Raw genomic sequence first — 17,522 nt, 5'->3', positions numbered from 1 at the left:
AGCCTCCGACACAGAGGAGCTGTTGGGCTCTGTTAATGACCTCGCCCCCTTGCCATTGTCCGAGCCCAGCGATGCCAAACCTGGGATGGATGCTGAACTATTCCGCGTCTTCTCAAAAGTGTTCGAGGAGCTGGGATTGGAGTGGTCTTCCCCGGAGGAGCCCACTCGCAGCCGCCTGGAAGAATGGTTCCTGCTAGGGCGCCGTCAAGCCCCTCGTCAGTGAGCCTCTCCGTTTTTCCCAGAGGTCCACGACAAGCTCATCCCCTACTCAACCCGCCTGCGTGCTTCGTCTTCATCTGCCCTCACCTCTGTAGATGGCGCCAAAGCGAGAGGGTACAAAAAGCTGCCTTCTTTCGAACGAGTCTGTGGCCGTGCACCTCTGCCCACCCACTGCCATCGGGTGTAAACCGAAAGTTGCTCACCCCTCCAAGCCGTGCAGGACAACGTTTGCCCTCACTGGACGAGCGTACTCCTCAGCCGGGCAGACGGCCTCTGCGCTTCATTCAATGGCGGTTCTCCAAGCCTTTCAGGCCAAACTCCTCCGCTGCAAGGATGAGTCTGGACCGGATCTGGCTGCTTTCAGGGAACTGCGCAACGTGACCGACCTGGCTCTATGTGCCACAAAGACCACGGCTCAGGCGATCGGCAGGTCGATGGCCAGCTTGGTGGTGCTCGAGCGCCACTTGTGGCTGACCTTAACGGAGATCAAGGACATGGATAAGGTCCCCTTCCTCAACTCTCTGGTCTCTCCCACTGGTCTGTTTGGACCTGCGGTTGAAGGCTTCACTGAACGCTTCACCATCGCAAGCGATGCGGCACTTCCTGCAAAAGCATTCCAGCTCTGCAGCTGCTCCCAGTCACCCTAAGTCTGCGCCGACTCAGCAGCCCGCGAAGCCTGTACCTGCTGCCACCGCCACCCAGGCAGCCAAGCCTGAGCCTCGACCCAACCTCCTGTGACATATCAGTGATATTGTCCTTTCTGCTAGAGCTGCTGGATAAGGGATGCTCCCCATCCATGTTCAAGGTCTATGTAGCAGCTATATCGGCTTCCCATGCTCCTATAGCTGGCCAATCGGTGGGCAGAAACAACTTAATTGTCCGTTTTTTGAAGGGATCCAGGAGGTTGAACACGCCTCGCCCCCTCACTGTCCCTACATGGGATCTGCCCACTGTTCTGAGGGCTCTGAAAGGCCCTTCCTTTGAGCCGCTACAGTCTACTGACCTTCGGTCCTTGTTGCTGAAGGCTGCTCTGCTTCTGGCATTAGCATTGGTCAAGCGAATGGGAGACTTGCAGCATAGGCAGAAATCTCGGGGGGTCGGGGGGGACAGGACCCCCCCATCTGAGGGTTGTCCTCCCTAAAAATATGATTAGAAACCACGCTGTGTTTTATACTTTAAATAACTTTGTAAGTAGTAAAACAATGCAAACGGGGCAAAAATGCGTTTTAAGTTTAGAAACATTTTGAGTATCCCCCTCCCTTGCCTCACAGTGCTTAGGTCCAAATGCCAGCTTTCCTCTTTTACATCACCTCAGTGTTGCCGAGTCCATGGTTTTCCAGCGGAATTGGGCTACTTTAACACTGTTGCCGTGGGTTGTTTTTCATGTCCACGGGTTGAAGCGACCCCAATAACGTGATATGAATGCGAATTTTACCGGAACCCCGCCGAAAAAACTTGTATTTTACCCCCCGAAATGCGATTTTTACTGGGGAACCCCCCTCGAAACGCGATTGGGCTAGTTTTGAGTAGCAATTGGGTGGGTTTTGTTGTGAAAACCTGGCAACCCTGCATCACCTACACCACACACAAGTCCAGTGAGCAAGAACAAAGTCAATAGTTGTGGAACTCGGCTGTCAAGGCTATTTTATTCACTTAAAACATCGGATGAAGTGATTAATTTCTCTTTAATACAGTTGTACATGTATTTTACAATGAGTCTGCTGTGTTAGCAATAATAGCGTTACCTGCTTGACGGATAGTATTGTCTACAATGGACACGACCGCTGTTGTGGCGTGACCACAACAGCTTGAAGTTGTCTAATTTGGCACGGTCTCCCTGCTACACTAATAGTAGTAAGGCTTTCCTCTGTGTATACTTGTCCTTACAAGTACAATTTTAGCTGTATTATTTGTGTCCCCTTCAAAAATTGCTCTTGAGAAATTTTATGTTTATATTTTATGTTTATAAAACATAACCCCCCCCAACGACTCTAAAGTCGTCCTGAAACCAAGACATGGTTATATACCTAATCTCCACTCCGTTCAGAGCACAGGTTATTAAGCTCTCTGCGCTTCCTCCCTCAGAAAAGGACCAGGAGTTGAATCTGCTCTGCCCCGTCAGGACGCTGAAATTTTACATTGAGCATTCCACCCCGTTTAGGCAGTCAGAACAACATTTTGTTTGCTTCGGTGGCCACACCAAAGGGCATCCGGTCATGAAGCAGAGACTTTCTAGGTGGATAGTTGACGCTATTATGCTAGCTTACTCTTCCTTGGGCCTGCAATGCCCCACTGGAGTACGAGCCCACTCCACTAGAGGCGTTGCTCTTCTTGGGCGTGGTCTAGTGGTGTGACCATCACAGAGATTTGTGCGGTGGCTGGCTGGGCCTCGCCGTCCACATAGGTTTTATAACCTGGTCCTTTCTGCATAGTTGACATGCACCTGGCATAGGCAGGACCAGCTCTGAGCAGGGTTTGACCGTAACATGCTCAAATTCACCAGGATTGCTTACTTGTACACTACCGGCCCCTGGAGTGCCAAAGCTGTACGAGTCTTTTGGAACAATCACCCAGGCCGGGCACAACCTCTGTGAGTTTGACCCATTTTTTGCCTTGAGGGGATTTTTATAATGCTTGTCCCTCTGGGCCCCTTAGGTGCTTAGGGCAAGTTTATATATTAGTCGTTCCTCTATCATAGCACAGCGTGATTGTACTGGTTCCCATAGCGTCTTAGCGATGCAGTACGAGTGAAGTATCGATAGGGAACATACTTGGTTACTAACGTAACCTCAGTTCCCTGAGATACGGGAACAAATACTGTGTTGCTGGCCGTGCTATGTAACTGCACAACTCAGTCATCGCTTCAGTCAAAGATCCTGAGGATCCTATGGCGAAACATCCGCTTATACAGCCAGATGGCCCCGCCCATTCTGGCGGGGTTCGTGGCCATAGGCTCATGCAGCACTGCTGCCGAGTTATTGGTTCGTTTTTAAATATACTGCACAAACCAATGGCCATGCAGTTACACTGCGTTATTAAAAAAAGGCTTCAGTTTAGGAGAAAAAAAGGACTTTTTTCCCATAGCATCTTAGTTAGTAAATTATTTATTTATTTAGCTATTAGTAAATAAAGTACGTTTTTAGCATAGTCAGACAGCTTTTTCCAAGCTTCCTTTCACACTGTTGAGACGTTGAGAATCAATGACTGTGCTCTCACTAAACAGATCAGCGCTCTCTTTGAAAAACGCGTTCCCTGCGCAGGGCATGGTTCGCCAAATCTTCCAACAAAGCGAGATCAGCCATGACCATATAACTACAGTACATTTCAAATCGACTTCCCAACTGTCCTTTATAGCTTTTCACACTAATTGTGCAAATGTTTAGCTTGAAATATGAAATTATTTATTGAGTATTTGCAATTAGAGGACACAGGACACATAAGGCAGCACTTTCTTTTTGTAGTATCGCCATTCTACCACTAGAATCTCTGCGTGAGCATGCTCACGCATGCTCAGCAGGCTCATGAGTTGTGCTTGCATTTACACACATTCCTATGTATAAGTACAAGTTGGTAGATCCCACACTTTGCGTGAAACTTATGCACTTAAACTTATTCTTACGCACTCATTACGCACACATCTGTGCGTACGCACTGTTGATAAATGAGGGCCCTGGTATTTTGTGTATGCAGGTCACAGGAATCAAGGCTTTCCTAAGACTCTTTAGAATTAGAAGTGATGGCTGGGAGAGACTGATGGCACTGCCGAAGTCTAACATGTCGGGCGAAGTGGAATGATGTATAGTACATCCTTCTAGCCAGACTTGGATATTGGTCAGGTTGTATGCTACAGCCTTTCAAAGTGAACACCATTTGACCATGTACACAAACACAGGTGGTCAATGCATGAGCAGCTACAGCTATACTTATTTATTTTCCAGTCGCATGTGGGATCTATGCATATAGAGTTTGCAAGGTTAGAAAAACTGGACTGTGCATACACTAGTGTATGCATAAAAACCAAAGTATACTTGGGCTTTACCCTTTCACTCAACCATTTCTGTCTGCATTCTTCACCAATTGTGGCAAGAGAATTGAGGTATGATACCCGGATTATTAAACAAATGAGGCTGAATGAGTGAATGAGGGTGTGGGGCTGACTTGGTGACCTCTCCTAGCCTGGAAGTGGGGATCATGATATGTAAATCTAAAAACTGGTTTGGAGAGATTAGACTGGCAATATAGTTTTCAGAGGTCATTGATTTATTTCTGTGAACATTAAAGACAGCGTATCTGTGAGTTCTTGGAGACAATGCTCATCTGTTTCTTGGCGAATCTGCTACTCTTTCACCCTTTATCCATCTACATCTTCTCTTATTCTCTCATCTATCATTCTACATAACTCTACTGGTCTTGCTTTATCCCTGCATCATTCTACCACTAACATTCCATAGGTCCATCACTTTATCCATCAACATTTATTCATCTATGACTCCATCAGTCACACTAGAAGAAAATATGATGTACCTTGTCTCATAAGGTTTGTTATTATCCTTCTCCCCATTCTTACCGCATACTCGGGCTAAAACCACCTTTCGAATAATCCCACCTTGTGGACTAATATGGATTACAGTTTTAGTTTTTGACATTTTTCAGCATCCATTCAGCAATAACCAAACATAACTGGTAAGTCTAAACATTTGGTCTAGATGTTGATGACAAAATATTGCACTAAATTAAAAGTTCAAATGTTACAAATAAGTTACATATTGATGCTGTAATACTGGTAACAATAATATAAAAATTTGATGATTATGTTACAAAAAAGTAAAAATTTTGAAATATGTTGATGGTTGTCTTTTATCTCAGTATTTCTATCAATGTTGTGTAAGGGTTTTTATGCATAATAGTAACCCTAGAATGTGATCAAACAGTTTAAAATAGCAGGGCTAAGAAATATAAAAAATTTTATGATTGTTAATTCAGTATACACATTATCCCACCAGTCACAGTTGTGACCGACCATAAAACACAATTTTTCACACACTTTTCCAAAAAAAGAAATTCAAAAAATAATTATTGATTATTTCAAAGGGTTACTAATGGCACATTAGTTGGATACTTTCATGTCTGAGAAAAATCTGGGATTAAATGGCTTAACCAGTGAACATAAGACAAATTCCAGAATTTCACACTCAAGGAAGTCAACTGAAATGTAAATATTTCTGTAATAAGAAACAATTATTAGGCCTACAGAAGCAATCACGATGTAAGATATTTTGAATTAAATATATGAATATATATGCACACACTGTCAGGGTCCTGTCCTGACAGTCATGTCTGTTCTGTCTTTGTTTAATGTGTCTTTGTTTGTCTTGTGTCTGAGCACATGGCTTTGTCTTTATTTTTGTTGGCCATGTGCTCCTCTTGCCCTGCCTTCTTGATTCCAGTTGCCCGCCCCCTTGTTTAGTCCTCGTTTACTTGATTGTGCTCACCTGATCCTCATGTGCTTTAGTCCCTTTATATTGTGCTCCTTATCCTCATGTCTCTGCTGGTTCGTTGTGGTGTTTTCCTGTTTATAGTCTGGAGGTTAATCTTGTATCCTGCTCGAGTGTGTTTTATTTATTTTTTGCATTCTGGTCTATAGTAATGGGAAACAAGGCTTTCTGAACCGTTTGAGGCTTTCATGAAATTGTGCCGAAAAACAGTTCATTACTCGAAGCTTTTAACACAGTGCGCATTAGCGACATCTGGTGGTCAGACTTGGTTTCTCCACCAAATCTAATAAAACATCGCGGAGCAGAGGATGGGTTGTGGCTTAGAAGGGATACACACACACACACACACACACACACAACCAAGTCAATGTAAAGTCAAACACAAGAGTCATGCGAAGCGCCGATCTTTTCAAACCAGCTGTCCCGACCTTCCGATACTGCTTGATGTTCGAAGCTTCAAATGTCATCAATCACGTGGAATTGTCATTTCGATACAAGCATCGGCACAGTGTGTGATACAATAGTGCTTTGAAAACTGCGTCGGAGCATCGGAGCCTCCGTATCAATTGTCCCATCACTACTAGTCTAGTCACACACACGCACACACTTGGTTAGTTTCTTCTTTCTATTTAGTGTTTTATTTTCACTTTGTTTCTGCAGTTCCAGTTCCTTTTAGGATATTAGCTCTTTTGCTTTTACTTTTTATTTTTCGTTGGCTAGTTTCGGTTTTTCTTTACTTTTGCCTCTTTAGCCATTGTTCTTATCTGTTTTTGTTCTCTTATTTGTTGTGGCATCTGGTCTGTCTTGTTGTCTTGTCTTGTTTTTGTTTCTGGTCCTGTCCTGCCCTGTATCCAGACTTCCCTGGCCACTGACCCTTACTGCCTGGCAGCAGCTCTCTACTCCCTCATGTCTAGCCTCTGGTTCTGTGAGCCTCTACCTGGCGGCAAGACTGGTGCTACATCTGAGATCTACATCAAGCTACAGGTTCCCTGTGGTCCTGCCTAGTCTTTCCTCTGGAGCTTCCTCACCCGTGCTCAAGTCCGTTGCCAACTTGGACTGTCTCAGTGGTCATCCCTCCTGCCCGTAATTGTGTTGTTTGCCCTGCCCCACTGTTTGGACTGTTTCACTCCTCACTCTCCCTGCTGTCTCTAGTCTACGGTCCTGTTAATAAAACCCCTTGTTCATTTGGATCTGGGTCCCATTTCTTGCAGATCCCTGACACACAAAAACTAAAAAAATGTACTGTTGACAAAACATGCTACAAATACGTGTTCCAAGCAGGACCGGCCCTTACAAATTTGGTGACCTAGGCAAGATTTTAGCTGGTGCCCCTTGCATCCACCTCTCATCGTCCACACAGAAACTGCATAGCTTTATGACAAAATGAATTATACATATAATAAAAATAAGAGTATTGCACGAAAAAAAAGACATTAACTATCTACTGTAGAGCTGCTGCAGTATTTTATTCTAATTTATTCTAAATTACATTGTAAAATTGCAATACTAATTCCTTCATTTCTAACGCTCTTACATTTTAGGATTCACCGATTTTGATTTTTCATGGCCGATTCCAATTACCAATTTTTTACAAGCAAACAGGCATATTTTATTTTTTAAGCAAGAGACAAGAAAGAATTAAAATATCAGTACATGAAGAGGTTTATTTGCTCTATTGCAGGCCTAACTGTAGCCATTTTAAATTAAAGGCATTAGATTGTATAATTTCATAATTTGAAGCAAAAACACAATGGTCTGACTTTAGCTTTGTGAAATAATGCTATATGAAACATTTGCAAAAAACAAAACAAAACAGCAGACTGGCTGAATGTGAGCTCAAATTCACTGTGACAGTAGGTGGCACTATGGAACAGCAGCGATACGGTATTTCCTTGGTTACAGCTGTAAACACTAATTTAATATGCATTATACAGAGGTAAGATAAAAAGAAAATACCATCTGAACTTTTAAGACAGTGAGAGATACATTCATTCGTCCGTGCTACGTTAGCTGAAGGTAATGTGCACACTCACTGTTTCCCGGGTGCTCGTGTTCTTGATGTTTCTGCGCAGATACCCGCGATCTTGAAGGGCAACGAGAGCATCGGCGCGGTCGTGCTGCATGCGGGGGTTAACGACATCAAGCTGTGGCAGACGGAAACACTAAAGAGGGACTTCAGGAGCCTGATTGAGACGGTGTGCAGCACATCGCCTGCGACGACGATATTGTACCTTATAAACTGTAATTTTTAGTGTATTTACACATGTATTAATACTGTATTTATTTCTGTTTTGTTTCAGGTCACCACATAACACCACATACGATCATCGTGTCAGGACCGCTTCCCACGTATCGACAAGGACACGAAAGGTTCAGTAGACATTTTGCTTTAAATGAATCGTTATTGTCATGGTGTAAAGAACAGAAACTGCTCTTTGTAAATAATTGGAATCTTTTCTGGGAGCGACCTAGGCTTTTTCGCGCTGATGGCCTGCACCCCAGCAGAGTCGGAGCGAACTCCTGTTGGACAACATCTCTAGGACGCTACACTCCATATGTCTAGTAAGCCAATTCTCAAATAACTGCTATGATGGCTTTTGTTCTACCTACTGAAATGATAGATGTACTTGCGCTGTCCAATCTATAAAGACTGTGTCTGTTCCCCGAATAGTGAGGTCAAAATATAAATTTAATGCAGGATCTAGAAAAAATCTGATCATGATTAAACCAGAAAACCATGGTTTAATCATCAATTTTGCTTGGTTGGAACAGCAGCTACGCTAATTATGTCTCTATTTGTTTCTCTGTTTCTGCCACGGGATGCCAACTAGTATTTACACAAGCTTCAGTCTGGATCCAGAACACCTGAGAAGAGATGATGCCAACCCCTCAGAGGACCTCAGATGATGCCAACCCTGAAACAACATACAGAACTACCAAATTTTGCTATAAGTTTGATTGCAACATATAATAATTTAGTGTTTTGATTCCCTACACTTGTCTCTGATTAATAAGGACCCACTTATAAAACCACACTCACGGGCACCTAACCATCTGGTCAGGCCTTCATGAATGAGGTTTTCCAGGAGTACCTGCATCATTTTGTGATCATTTACATTGACAACATCCTGATCTACTCCCGGAACAAGGCAGACCATCACATTGCGTAGATCCTCCAGAAACTGAAGGAGAATCACCTGTAACTCAAACTGGAAAAATGTGAATTTCACCATTCCTCTATTCAGTTCCTGGGCTGCATCATCGATGCCAAGGGTATACAAATGGACCAGAAGAAAGTGGACGCAGTTCGTCACTGGCCCATCCCCATTTCCATTAAGGAACTCCAATGATTTCTTGGCTTCGCTAACTTCTATCGCCGCTTTGTTGCAAACTTTTAGCACCTTATCAGCTCCTCTCACCTCCCTTCTGTGTAAAACGCCCAAGTCTCTGTCCTGGTCACCAGCAGCATCAGAACCCTCGTCAGGCCAGATGGGCATTATTCTTCACCCAGTTTAACTTCACTGTGATTTGTCGACCAGGAACAAAAAAATAAAAATAAAATAAAAAAAGCTGATGCACTTTCCCGAATCTATGCCCCTGACCAATCCAACTGTCTTCCAGAGCCCATTCTCCCTCCAGCCATCATTGTCAGTCCCATCCAATGGTACCTAATCCTTTTACACCCAACACCGAATACAGGTGAAGGAGTCACCGAATACAGGTGAAGGAGTCAGGACTTACCAGCGGAGCAAGTTTGGTGAGGGTAGCCTTGGTGATTTGGTCATCTAGCCTCTAGGTCCTGACTCCTTCACCTGTATTCTTGTGGTCATAGACCGTTTCTCAAAGGCCTATCACCTTATTCCACTAAAAGGACTGCCCTCTGCCTTGGAACTGCAGAAGCTACGCTTTACCCAAAGACATTTTTCTGACCGTGGACCTCAGTTTGTTTCCAGAGGTTGGAAGGCTTTCTTCCGCCTCCTAGGTGCGTCAGTGAGTTTAACGTCCAGCTACCACCCTCAGTCAAATGGGCAGATGGAGAGGAAGAAAGAGGAGACTGGATGCTTCCTGAGAACGTATTGCTATGGCCACCCAACACAACTGAAACCAGTATCTTCCCTGGACCGAGTACGCTCAAAACTCTCTTTGCCAGTCCACCACAGGCCTAACACCCTTTCAATGCTTACTCGGCTTCCAGCCACCCCTGTTCCCCTGGTCAGGAGAACCGTCAGAAGTGCCAGCAGTCAACCACTGGTTCCAGGAGGGCTAGAGGGTCTGGGACTCAACACACATCTATCTGCAAAGGGTAGTTAGGAGGCACAAGAGCCAGGCCGACATTTGCAGTGCAGTAACAACTGCCTACCTCCCTGGTCTGAAGGTCTGGCTCTCCACCAGGAACAACCACCTCCGGCTGCCCTGCTGCAAGTCCCAGATACATTGGACCATTCACGATCCAAAGGCAGATCGATCCCATCACTTACCGTCTGAAACTACCCTCACATTTCAGAATTGCTCCTACTTTCCATGTGTCTCTGCTAAAACCTCACCGGTCTTCTCTTCTCTCTTCTCCCACAGGGTCTGACACAGCTCAGGTGCCTCCTCCTCTAATCAAGCTAGACCGGCATCCCATCTATACGGTATGCTCTGTCCTCAACTCACGGCAATGAGGCGGCCGGCTCGAATACCTTATTGACTGGGAAGGTTAGAACCCTGAAGAAAGATCTACCATGTGACGATGTTCTAGACCCTACCCTACTCCAGGAGTTTCACGCTAATCATCCAGATCATCCTGCGCCCGGAGGGAGAGGCCATCCTCGTCATCACTATCAACAATCTTCTGGAGCTGCCCATGGAAGGGATGGGGGTACTGTCATGGATCCATCCATCCCGTCAGACCCTACAGCTCCACCTCTCCGTTCCAATTCACCGGAGTATTGATTCCCTGCATCTGTCTCTGATTAATAGGGACCCACTTACAAACCCACACTCACAGGCACCTAACCATCTGGTCTAGTCTCTCGCTTATGTGCAAGATTTACCTAACTCCTTGGATCCTGTTCGCCTATCATCTTCTGCTGGTCTTCTCCATCGATCCCTATCCTTCCAGAAATACACAATGACTGCTTAACTCAAGATAAGTCATTCTAGTGCCCTGCTGATACTCCGTTACCTGCTTACCTGTGTTTCTCTGGGTGTTTCCCTCAAAGTCCTGTGAACTATTGTCCTGTTTCCTGTGCTTCATTGTTGCGACACACATAGCCCACCCCCACCCTAATATTTACGATTTTCTTCCAATATTTTATACGTCCCGAACAGTTAGCTTGCTCTGCCTGAACAGTACTTTCTCGTCTTTGCATCTGTCTTCAGTGTCTCTGGCCTCTGTTAACAGCCGTTTACAGACTTCGAAATGAAAAAAGTCCAGTTGCAATCGATGCATCTCTGCTTAAATTCAAACATTAAACATCTTTTATTTTGGTGGTTTGCCAGCAAATAAATAGGTTTCAGAGTGACCTTTAAAGTGCTCTGTGTCATGGGCTGTACACGTGTAAGCAAACAAAGTACCCGCTTCACTCTGAAACCTGCAGTGCATATTTTTTTAAAATTAAATCACAGACTTTGTGATATGACTACCACATTAAGCCATAATGTAATAGTGATTTTTATTATTTTATTACTTTTTATTATTAAAAAAAACCTTCACTCATTTGGGCGCTGGTTCCAGGATAAAATACAACAAAGACTATAGAATACCCAAGACGTGCCACTGGTATAGTTTTGAACGGGAAAAATGCAACACTCAATATGGCCGGTCTATCGAAGGAAGCCCTGCCTTCTGAATAAAAGGCCAATTGCTAATTGGTTAAGCCATCTGCAGCTGTCGTTACTGGCTGGTCTAGCCTGAGAGATAAGCTTTTTTAACGCTATTTGAGAAAAATAAACATTTATGAGACAGTTGTTGTCAGATTTCATTGGTGATTTCATATTATGAAATTTAATCGTAAGCTTGGTGAACAGTTTTGGAGAATTTGATGTTTCCCCATTCAAAGAAATAGGAGCTGCACTTGTTTGGGTTAGGGCTAGAAGGGATTCAGCTACAACCAAATTGTCCTACTGGGCATGCGCACATCAATATTGCATAATAATTATTAATTACTTTGTTTGCATTATTGTAAGGTTAGGTTTAGGGTTGGGGTAGGTGTAGATGTAGATAAAACAATCTAATAGGTAGCAAATTTATTTTATTGTTATTCTACGTTAATATCCAGAGATGTTCCCTTGCGATCCAGTCTCATAACGTTGTGTTGAGAAGCTGATGCTATGGGAAATGTGCCAAATCACGCTGTGTTACTGTGTTAACATTGTTCGGGAGGCAGACACACTCTGTCAGTTTAAATCTAGATTAAAGACCCATCTCTTTAACCTGGCTTACACATAACACACTAATACATTTCTAATATTCAAATCCGTTAAAGGATTGTTAGGCTGCATTAATTAGGTCAACCGGAACCGGGAACACTTCCCATAACACCCGATGTACTTGCTACATCATTAGAAGAATGGCATCTACGCTTATTAGTTTGTTTCTTTCTTATTCCGAGGTCATCATAGCCACCAGATCCAGTCTATATCCAGATCAGATGGTCACTGCAGTTACCCGTGACACAATCTGTATTGTTAAAAGCGCTATATAAATAAAGGTGACTTGACTTGACTTGACACAAGCTTTCAAACAGATTTGAAATGGATGCATGTAAAGCAAGCCCACTGAGGCTGCCGCCATCACTATCTGAAAGCTCTTTAGGGAGAGGGATTTTTCTCTCTTATACACTGCAGCAAGTCCATGATAGCTTATGAGTGCTCCGGTAACAGACGTGTTTGCATGGATACATAGTTGAGACTCACACCCAGGAATGGGATATGCTGAATGGGTTGGAGCCTGCTTTTTTGAAAAAATAGTAAGCTCCAAACACTGAAGGTGGTTGATGAGCAAACATTTGTGGCTGCTCAGCGTGCTCTCTGAATGAACCAAGGAGCAGCCAATCATCTAGATAATTCAGAACATGTGCTCCACTCGAATGTAGAGGGGAGAGAACAGCCTTCATACACTTTCTGAATGTGCGCAGAGCTAGAGAAACACAGAAGAGAAAGACTCTGAATTGATAAGCCACACCTTTAAAAGCAAATCTCAGAAAGCTCTCATCCCCCACAACAGACAGGCTCCGACACTTTTTATGGCTTTGATGTAGGGGCTAGCCTCCATCCAGCAGAGATGCCACATCTTAGAAATCTCTGCATGCTCATAAAAAATGTTTAAATATGATAAAGTTTGATTATCAAAGGTGACATTTTAAGGGATAAAATTAGTGACAGCAGGACTTTATTTTTTGAACACTTGAATAACAATTGCATACTATAACAACCAAGGGTTTAAAAATAAAAATGATAAAAAACATACATATATATATACACATAAATACATATAGTGAAAGAAAACCGCAAAACAATTTGTTAATTAAAAAAGAGCTGTATCATCAGCCAAGTGACTTATCAAAATGCTTCTTCCTTGAAGCATCAATTCCTTCTAATTAAAATGAAAGAATGCCTGAGCAGCAATAAAAACTTATCTTCCAAAATAAAATCTAGTTGGTACCATTAATTACTGTTACAGAGCTACCTGCACAGTTTTCATGGCATTACAAGGATAGGTCCCAAATCTATCTATCTATCTATCTAATAAGCAACAAGATAAAAAATAAATCTATATATTATTAAAGGGGTCATATGATGTTGCTAAAAAGATCAGAACAGCCGGCATTGTAGTCTAATCTCTCAGGAAACAGTCCTCCATAAAATGCGCTGGACACATCGGAATATTTGCGTTGAACTGTTCTGGAACAGTGTTGTAAATACAACTTAACCACTGATTTCTAGTCGTGTCCTCTTTTGGAAGGCCAAACAAAGTAGTTTCGCTTTCACAACGAAACACAGCGTCACACATGGCAGGCTAGAGTGAGCGGAGGCCGGCGTGCTGAGTGAGGGACGGCCGGTGGGCTTGAGAACGGCGCGGCGGGCGGGCGGCAACCACATGTGACACAACGAAACACACATTGCGTGAATATTTGGGCCGCGTTATGCAAATCTTCCCACATCATGACGTACACATGTGGGGGCATGCTAGAATGAGCTGTTTTCGGTAGGCGTGGTTGACTAATTAATATATGTAGTGATGTGACATTTGAACCGAGGCATCTGAGCTTGTGTCGAGAATAAATGTATGGGCGTGCCAGATGAAGCCTCGATTCGAAGCTTGTGTTGTTAACATAGAAATCACGTGACCAATGACAAACGAAGCTTCACTTTTTCTGTCCAGTCACGTGCACGATTCACTTTGTGTGTCGAAATGTTCGATCCCCGAGATCTTACTTTATGAGTAAGTTTTAATTCGAACTTATTCAGTTACATTTTAGATACATTTCATGCAATTCATATGTGTAGCCTACATTATTCCTCAATTACATCCCCAGTGGGCAATTGATGTCAAATTGACAAAAACAGGTCAAAAACGCAAATCAAATTGACGTCAAAAACTTGATGTCAATTTGACGTCCACACATTGATGTCCTATTCTAGACCACCAAAATAACAACACAACAGTAATAAATGTAAGAAAAGTTTTATTCATCAAGCAACAATTCAAAAATACAAATGTAAACTGGATTTTGTATCCCCTGAAAGACTACAGTACAGTACATGTAAATCAGAGGTTAAAAATACTACGGATGATAATGAATTACAGTTGAACACTTAAAAAAAAACAAAAAAACGGAAATATTCCAGAATTAATTCTCACATTTTTGTGCACAATTTTTACAGAATGAGCATTAAATATTGTATCACAATGTGTCAATATAGTAGGATGCATATTGAGTAATTCCCAAAAACAGTATACACATTATTTTTATTGTAACACTAACATTTTATCACATAAATTAGGCAATTTCACTTTTTCCAAAATTAGTACTGCAGGTTTCATTTTAAATGTACAATTCAAGCATTATTGAGAATCACAACTTATCAACAACAAAGCATGTGTCAAGGGCCTGAAAGTCCAACTCCTGGTTTAATTATACTCTATTCAGGTTTCCAACACATGGAAATGTAAATAAAGCATAAGACACTGAATTCAAAAGCTCACCACACAGACATCATATGGCTTTGACAATCAAGGTATCTGGTCACATCACTGAGAACACATTACACTGAATATCCAAGGCATTCACATGAGGATGTCTCTTTAATGGCAACAAATTCCTATTGAAGCAAAAAAATAAAAAAATAAAATAAAAATAGTTCAAAGTCAAATGCACAAACAATTCTCCTGATTTGACCTTACTTTTTTGGTGACCACATTGATATACGACAAAGATATTCTGTCAAGACCCATTCACACCAGGAAAAATATCCGGCTTTACTGATAAGATGCGCGTTAAATATCGCATGCGATTTATCGTGCAGCCCTACATATTACTTAAAGTTGTACGTACATTTCTTTTGTTGAAGGCTGCTGATGGCATTATATGAAGGACAGTTGAAGGCTACATTTCAGTAACACAAATAAAATATTTCATTTAATAAAAATATACATACATAAATACATATAAAATAATTCAGTGTCAAACAGACTGTGAGACACATTAAAAATACAAACCTCATGTAAATGACACGCCTCACCATCACCATCTGGCTGTGTTTGTGGACAGTTAGTTGTTTGGAGGACTGTCAAACATCTCTTTGACCTTAATAATGGACACAATACTTAAGTTATGTGTATTATATTTTGCCACAGTAACACTATGCTTTATTTTGAATTTTGAATTATAACCAGGAAAATATAATATACACTCATATATTTTTATGCTTACTTTTCTAAGATTAAAGTTTCATTATGTACAAATCAAAACACATACTTGTAGTCTTGATTCGTGAAAGAACTTCTTGCTTTTACTGGCTTTAGGATGCAAAGGACACTCTCTTGTACGTGGTTCAAGTTCTCAAGGATGATTTACGCTTTCTAGATGGGTGGGACATGAAAAACAATTTCACTGAAAAAGAATTATCACAGTTTTTGCAACGTAACCTCCTCGCTTTTTGAAATGTGAGATTTCATTTGACGTAATATCTTTCACATCAATCAACATTTTTTGACAGTTTAAATGCTCACATGCAAAGAATCCCTGTAGTGGCTCACACAGTAACACAGCGATGACTGCCAGTAAACATGACATTTAAAAACACTGTATCTTAAACATCTCTAAATAATAACATTTTTACCTTTTTAGCTTTCCCTTGATATCAGCAACTCACATAAATTATCTGCAGAGAGAAACAAAAACAAACATGTGAGTGCATGGGACATGATAATTAAAAATTCTACAAAAATCCAAAGAAATATTAGTATTGAAACGCATCAAATCAATGAAATCCCTTTCTGTGCGCCTGTTTGTGCTTTAGTGAAGGCTGCACATTAATTTAGAGGTGATTAAACTGACTGGAACAACAAGTGCATTCAACTGTTTGAACGCACACCAGCCAATCAGACTCGAGTATTCAGACAGACCAACGCCGTTGACGTTAACCACAGTAGCAGAGCGCCCTCTGGCCTTTGGATGGAGATTTACTGCTGATCACAGAACCGCGCTTCACTGAAAAAGATACGCATGACAATCGAAGCTTCTGTCGAATCGATTCCATTTCGATTTATCGTGCAGCCCTAGCTAAATGTATAACTTGAATTACAAATACCTATAAAGGTAAATAAAAATAGGACACAGTCTATGTGAATAGCACACGACACACCGCACAAAATTATCTGTTAAATTAGTTGACTCTAACCGAAATTTTTGTTCGTGGGCCTCCCAATTAATCTGGACTCAGAGTAACGTTAGTCTTAAATTTTCGCTGATTTAAACAACATTTTAAGCTTTTTAGACGAAAAGTTCAGACTTCACGATGCCTATGATTACAAATCGGCGCTATAATCGTCTGGTGAGGAAATTAACGGTCCGCGTCCAAGTTTAAAAACACACACAAAAAAGATTAAGCTTAATAACGACTCTAAACAACGACGGTCAAAACAAAGTTCCAAATAACAGAAGCAATTGTTAAAAAAAAACTGCTTATTGTTTTATTCACATCCATGAACGGTTGCTGACAGTCGAGTCCCGCCGCACTGCTGCTCCACTGTGTGTGCTTGAGGAGAGGGTATCCTTCCGCCGCGCGGGATTTCCTCTAGTTCCAATATTTAAGATCTTCATAGTTATCATAAATGCCGTTTATTTAAAAAAAGAATGTATGATTATATGATATTATGATACGATATTAAAAGTAATAATCCGAAAAATGTAACTCATATGGACCAGATACCACCATTAACTTGGTTGCACTGTTTTTTTGGGTCCTTTAAAAAGTCTATTTAAAAAAATATAAAATGACTATAAAAGATCATATATTCAATAAAAATGCATATTTCTTAAGTTTTTATACATTTTCAATTGTTTTAACAATATTTTTATGTAAACAAAAAAAGTGAAAATAAAGGTAAATAAAAATAGGACACAGTCTATGTGAATAGCACACGACACACCGCACAAAATTATCTGTTAAATTAGTTGACTCTAACCGAAATTTTTGTTCGTGGGCCTCCCAATTAATCTGGACTCAGAGTAACGTTAGTCTTAAATTTTCGCTGATTTAAACAACATTTTAAGCTTTTTAGACGAAAAGTTCAGACTTCACGATGCCTATGATTAC

At 41.7% G+C, this 17,522-nt stretch overlaps 1 long non-coding RNA gene across 1 annotated transcript; it reads right to left on the bottom strand.

Annotated features, from left to right (window-relative positions):
* Positions 1 to 15,446: 15,446 nt before the first annotated feature.
* On the bottom strand, positions 15,447 to 16,300 carry LOC107716891 (uncharacterized). Its single transcript, XR_001637266.1, has 3 exons — positions 16,044 to 16,300; positions 15,680 to 15,783; positions 15,447 to 15,508 (listed from the first exon to the last, which is right to left on the bottom strand). It is a non-coding gene; the product is annotated as an uncharacterized LOC107716891 (long non-coding RNA).
* Positions 16,301 to 17,522: the final 1,222 nt, after the last annotated feature.

This window comes from Sinocyclocheilus rhinocerous, unplaced genomic scaffold, assembly GCF_001515625.1.
Source record: "Sinocyclocheilus rhinocerous isolate Xijiao unplaced genomic scaffold, SAMN03320098_v1.1 scaffold59, whole genome shotgun sequence".
Lineage (NCBI taxonomy): Eukaryota > Metazoa > Chordata > Actinopteri > Cypriniformes > Cyprinidae > Sinocyclocheilus > Sinocyclocheilus rhinocerous.
The sequence above is the reverse complement of the archived record's forward strand: the minus strand, read 5'-3'. Positions and strand labels throughout refer to the sequence as shown.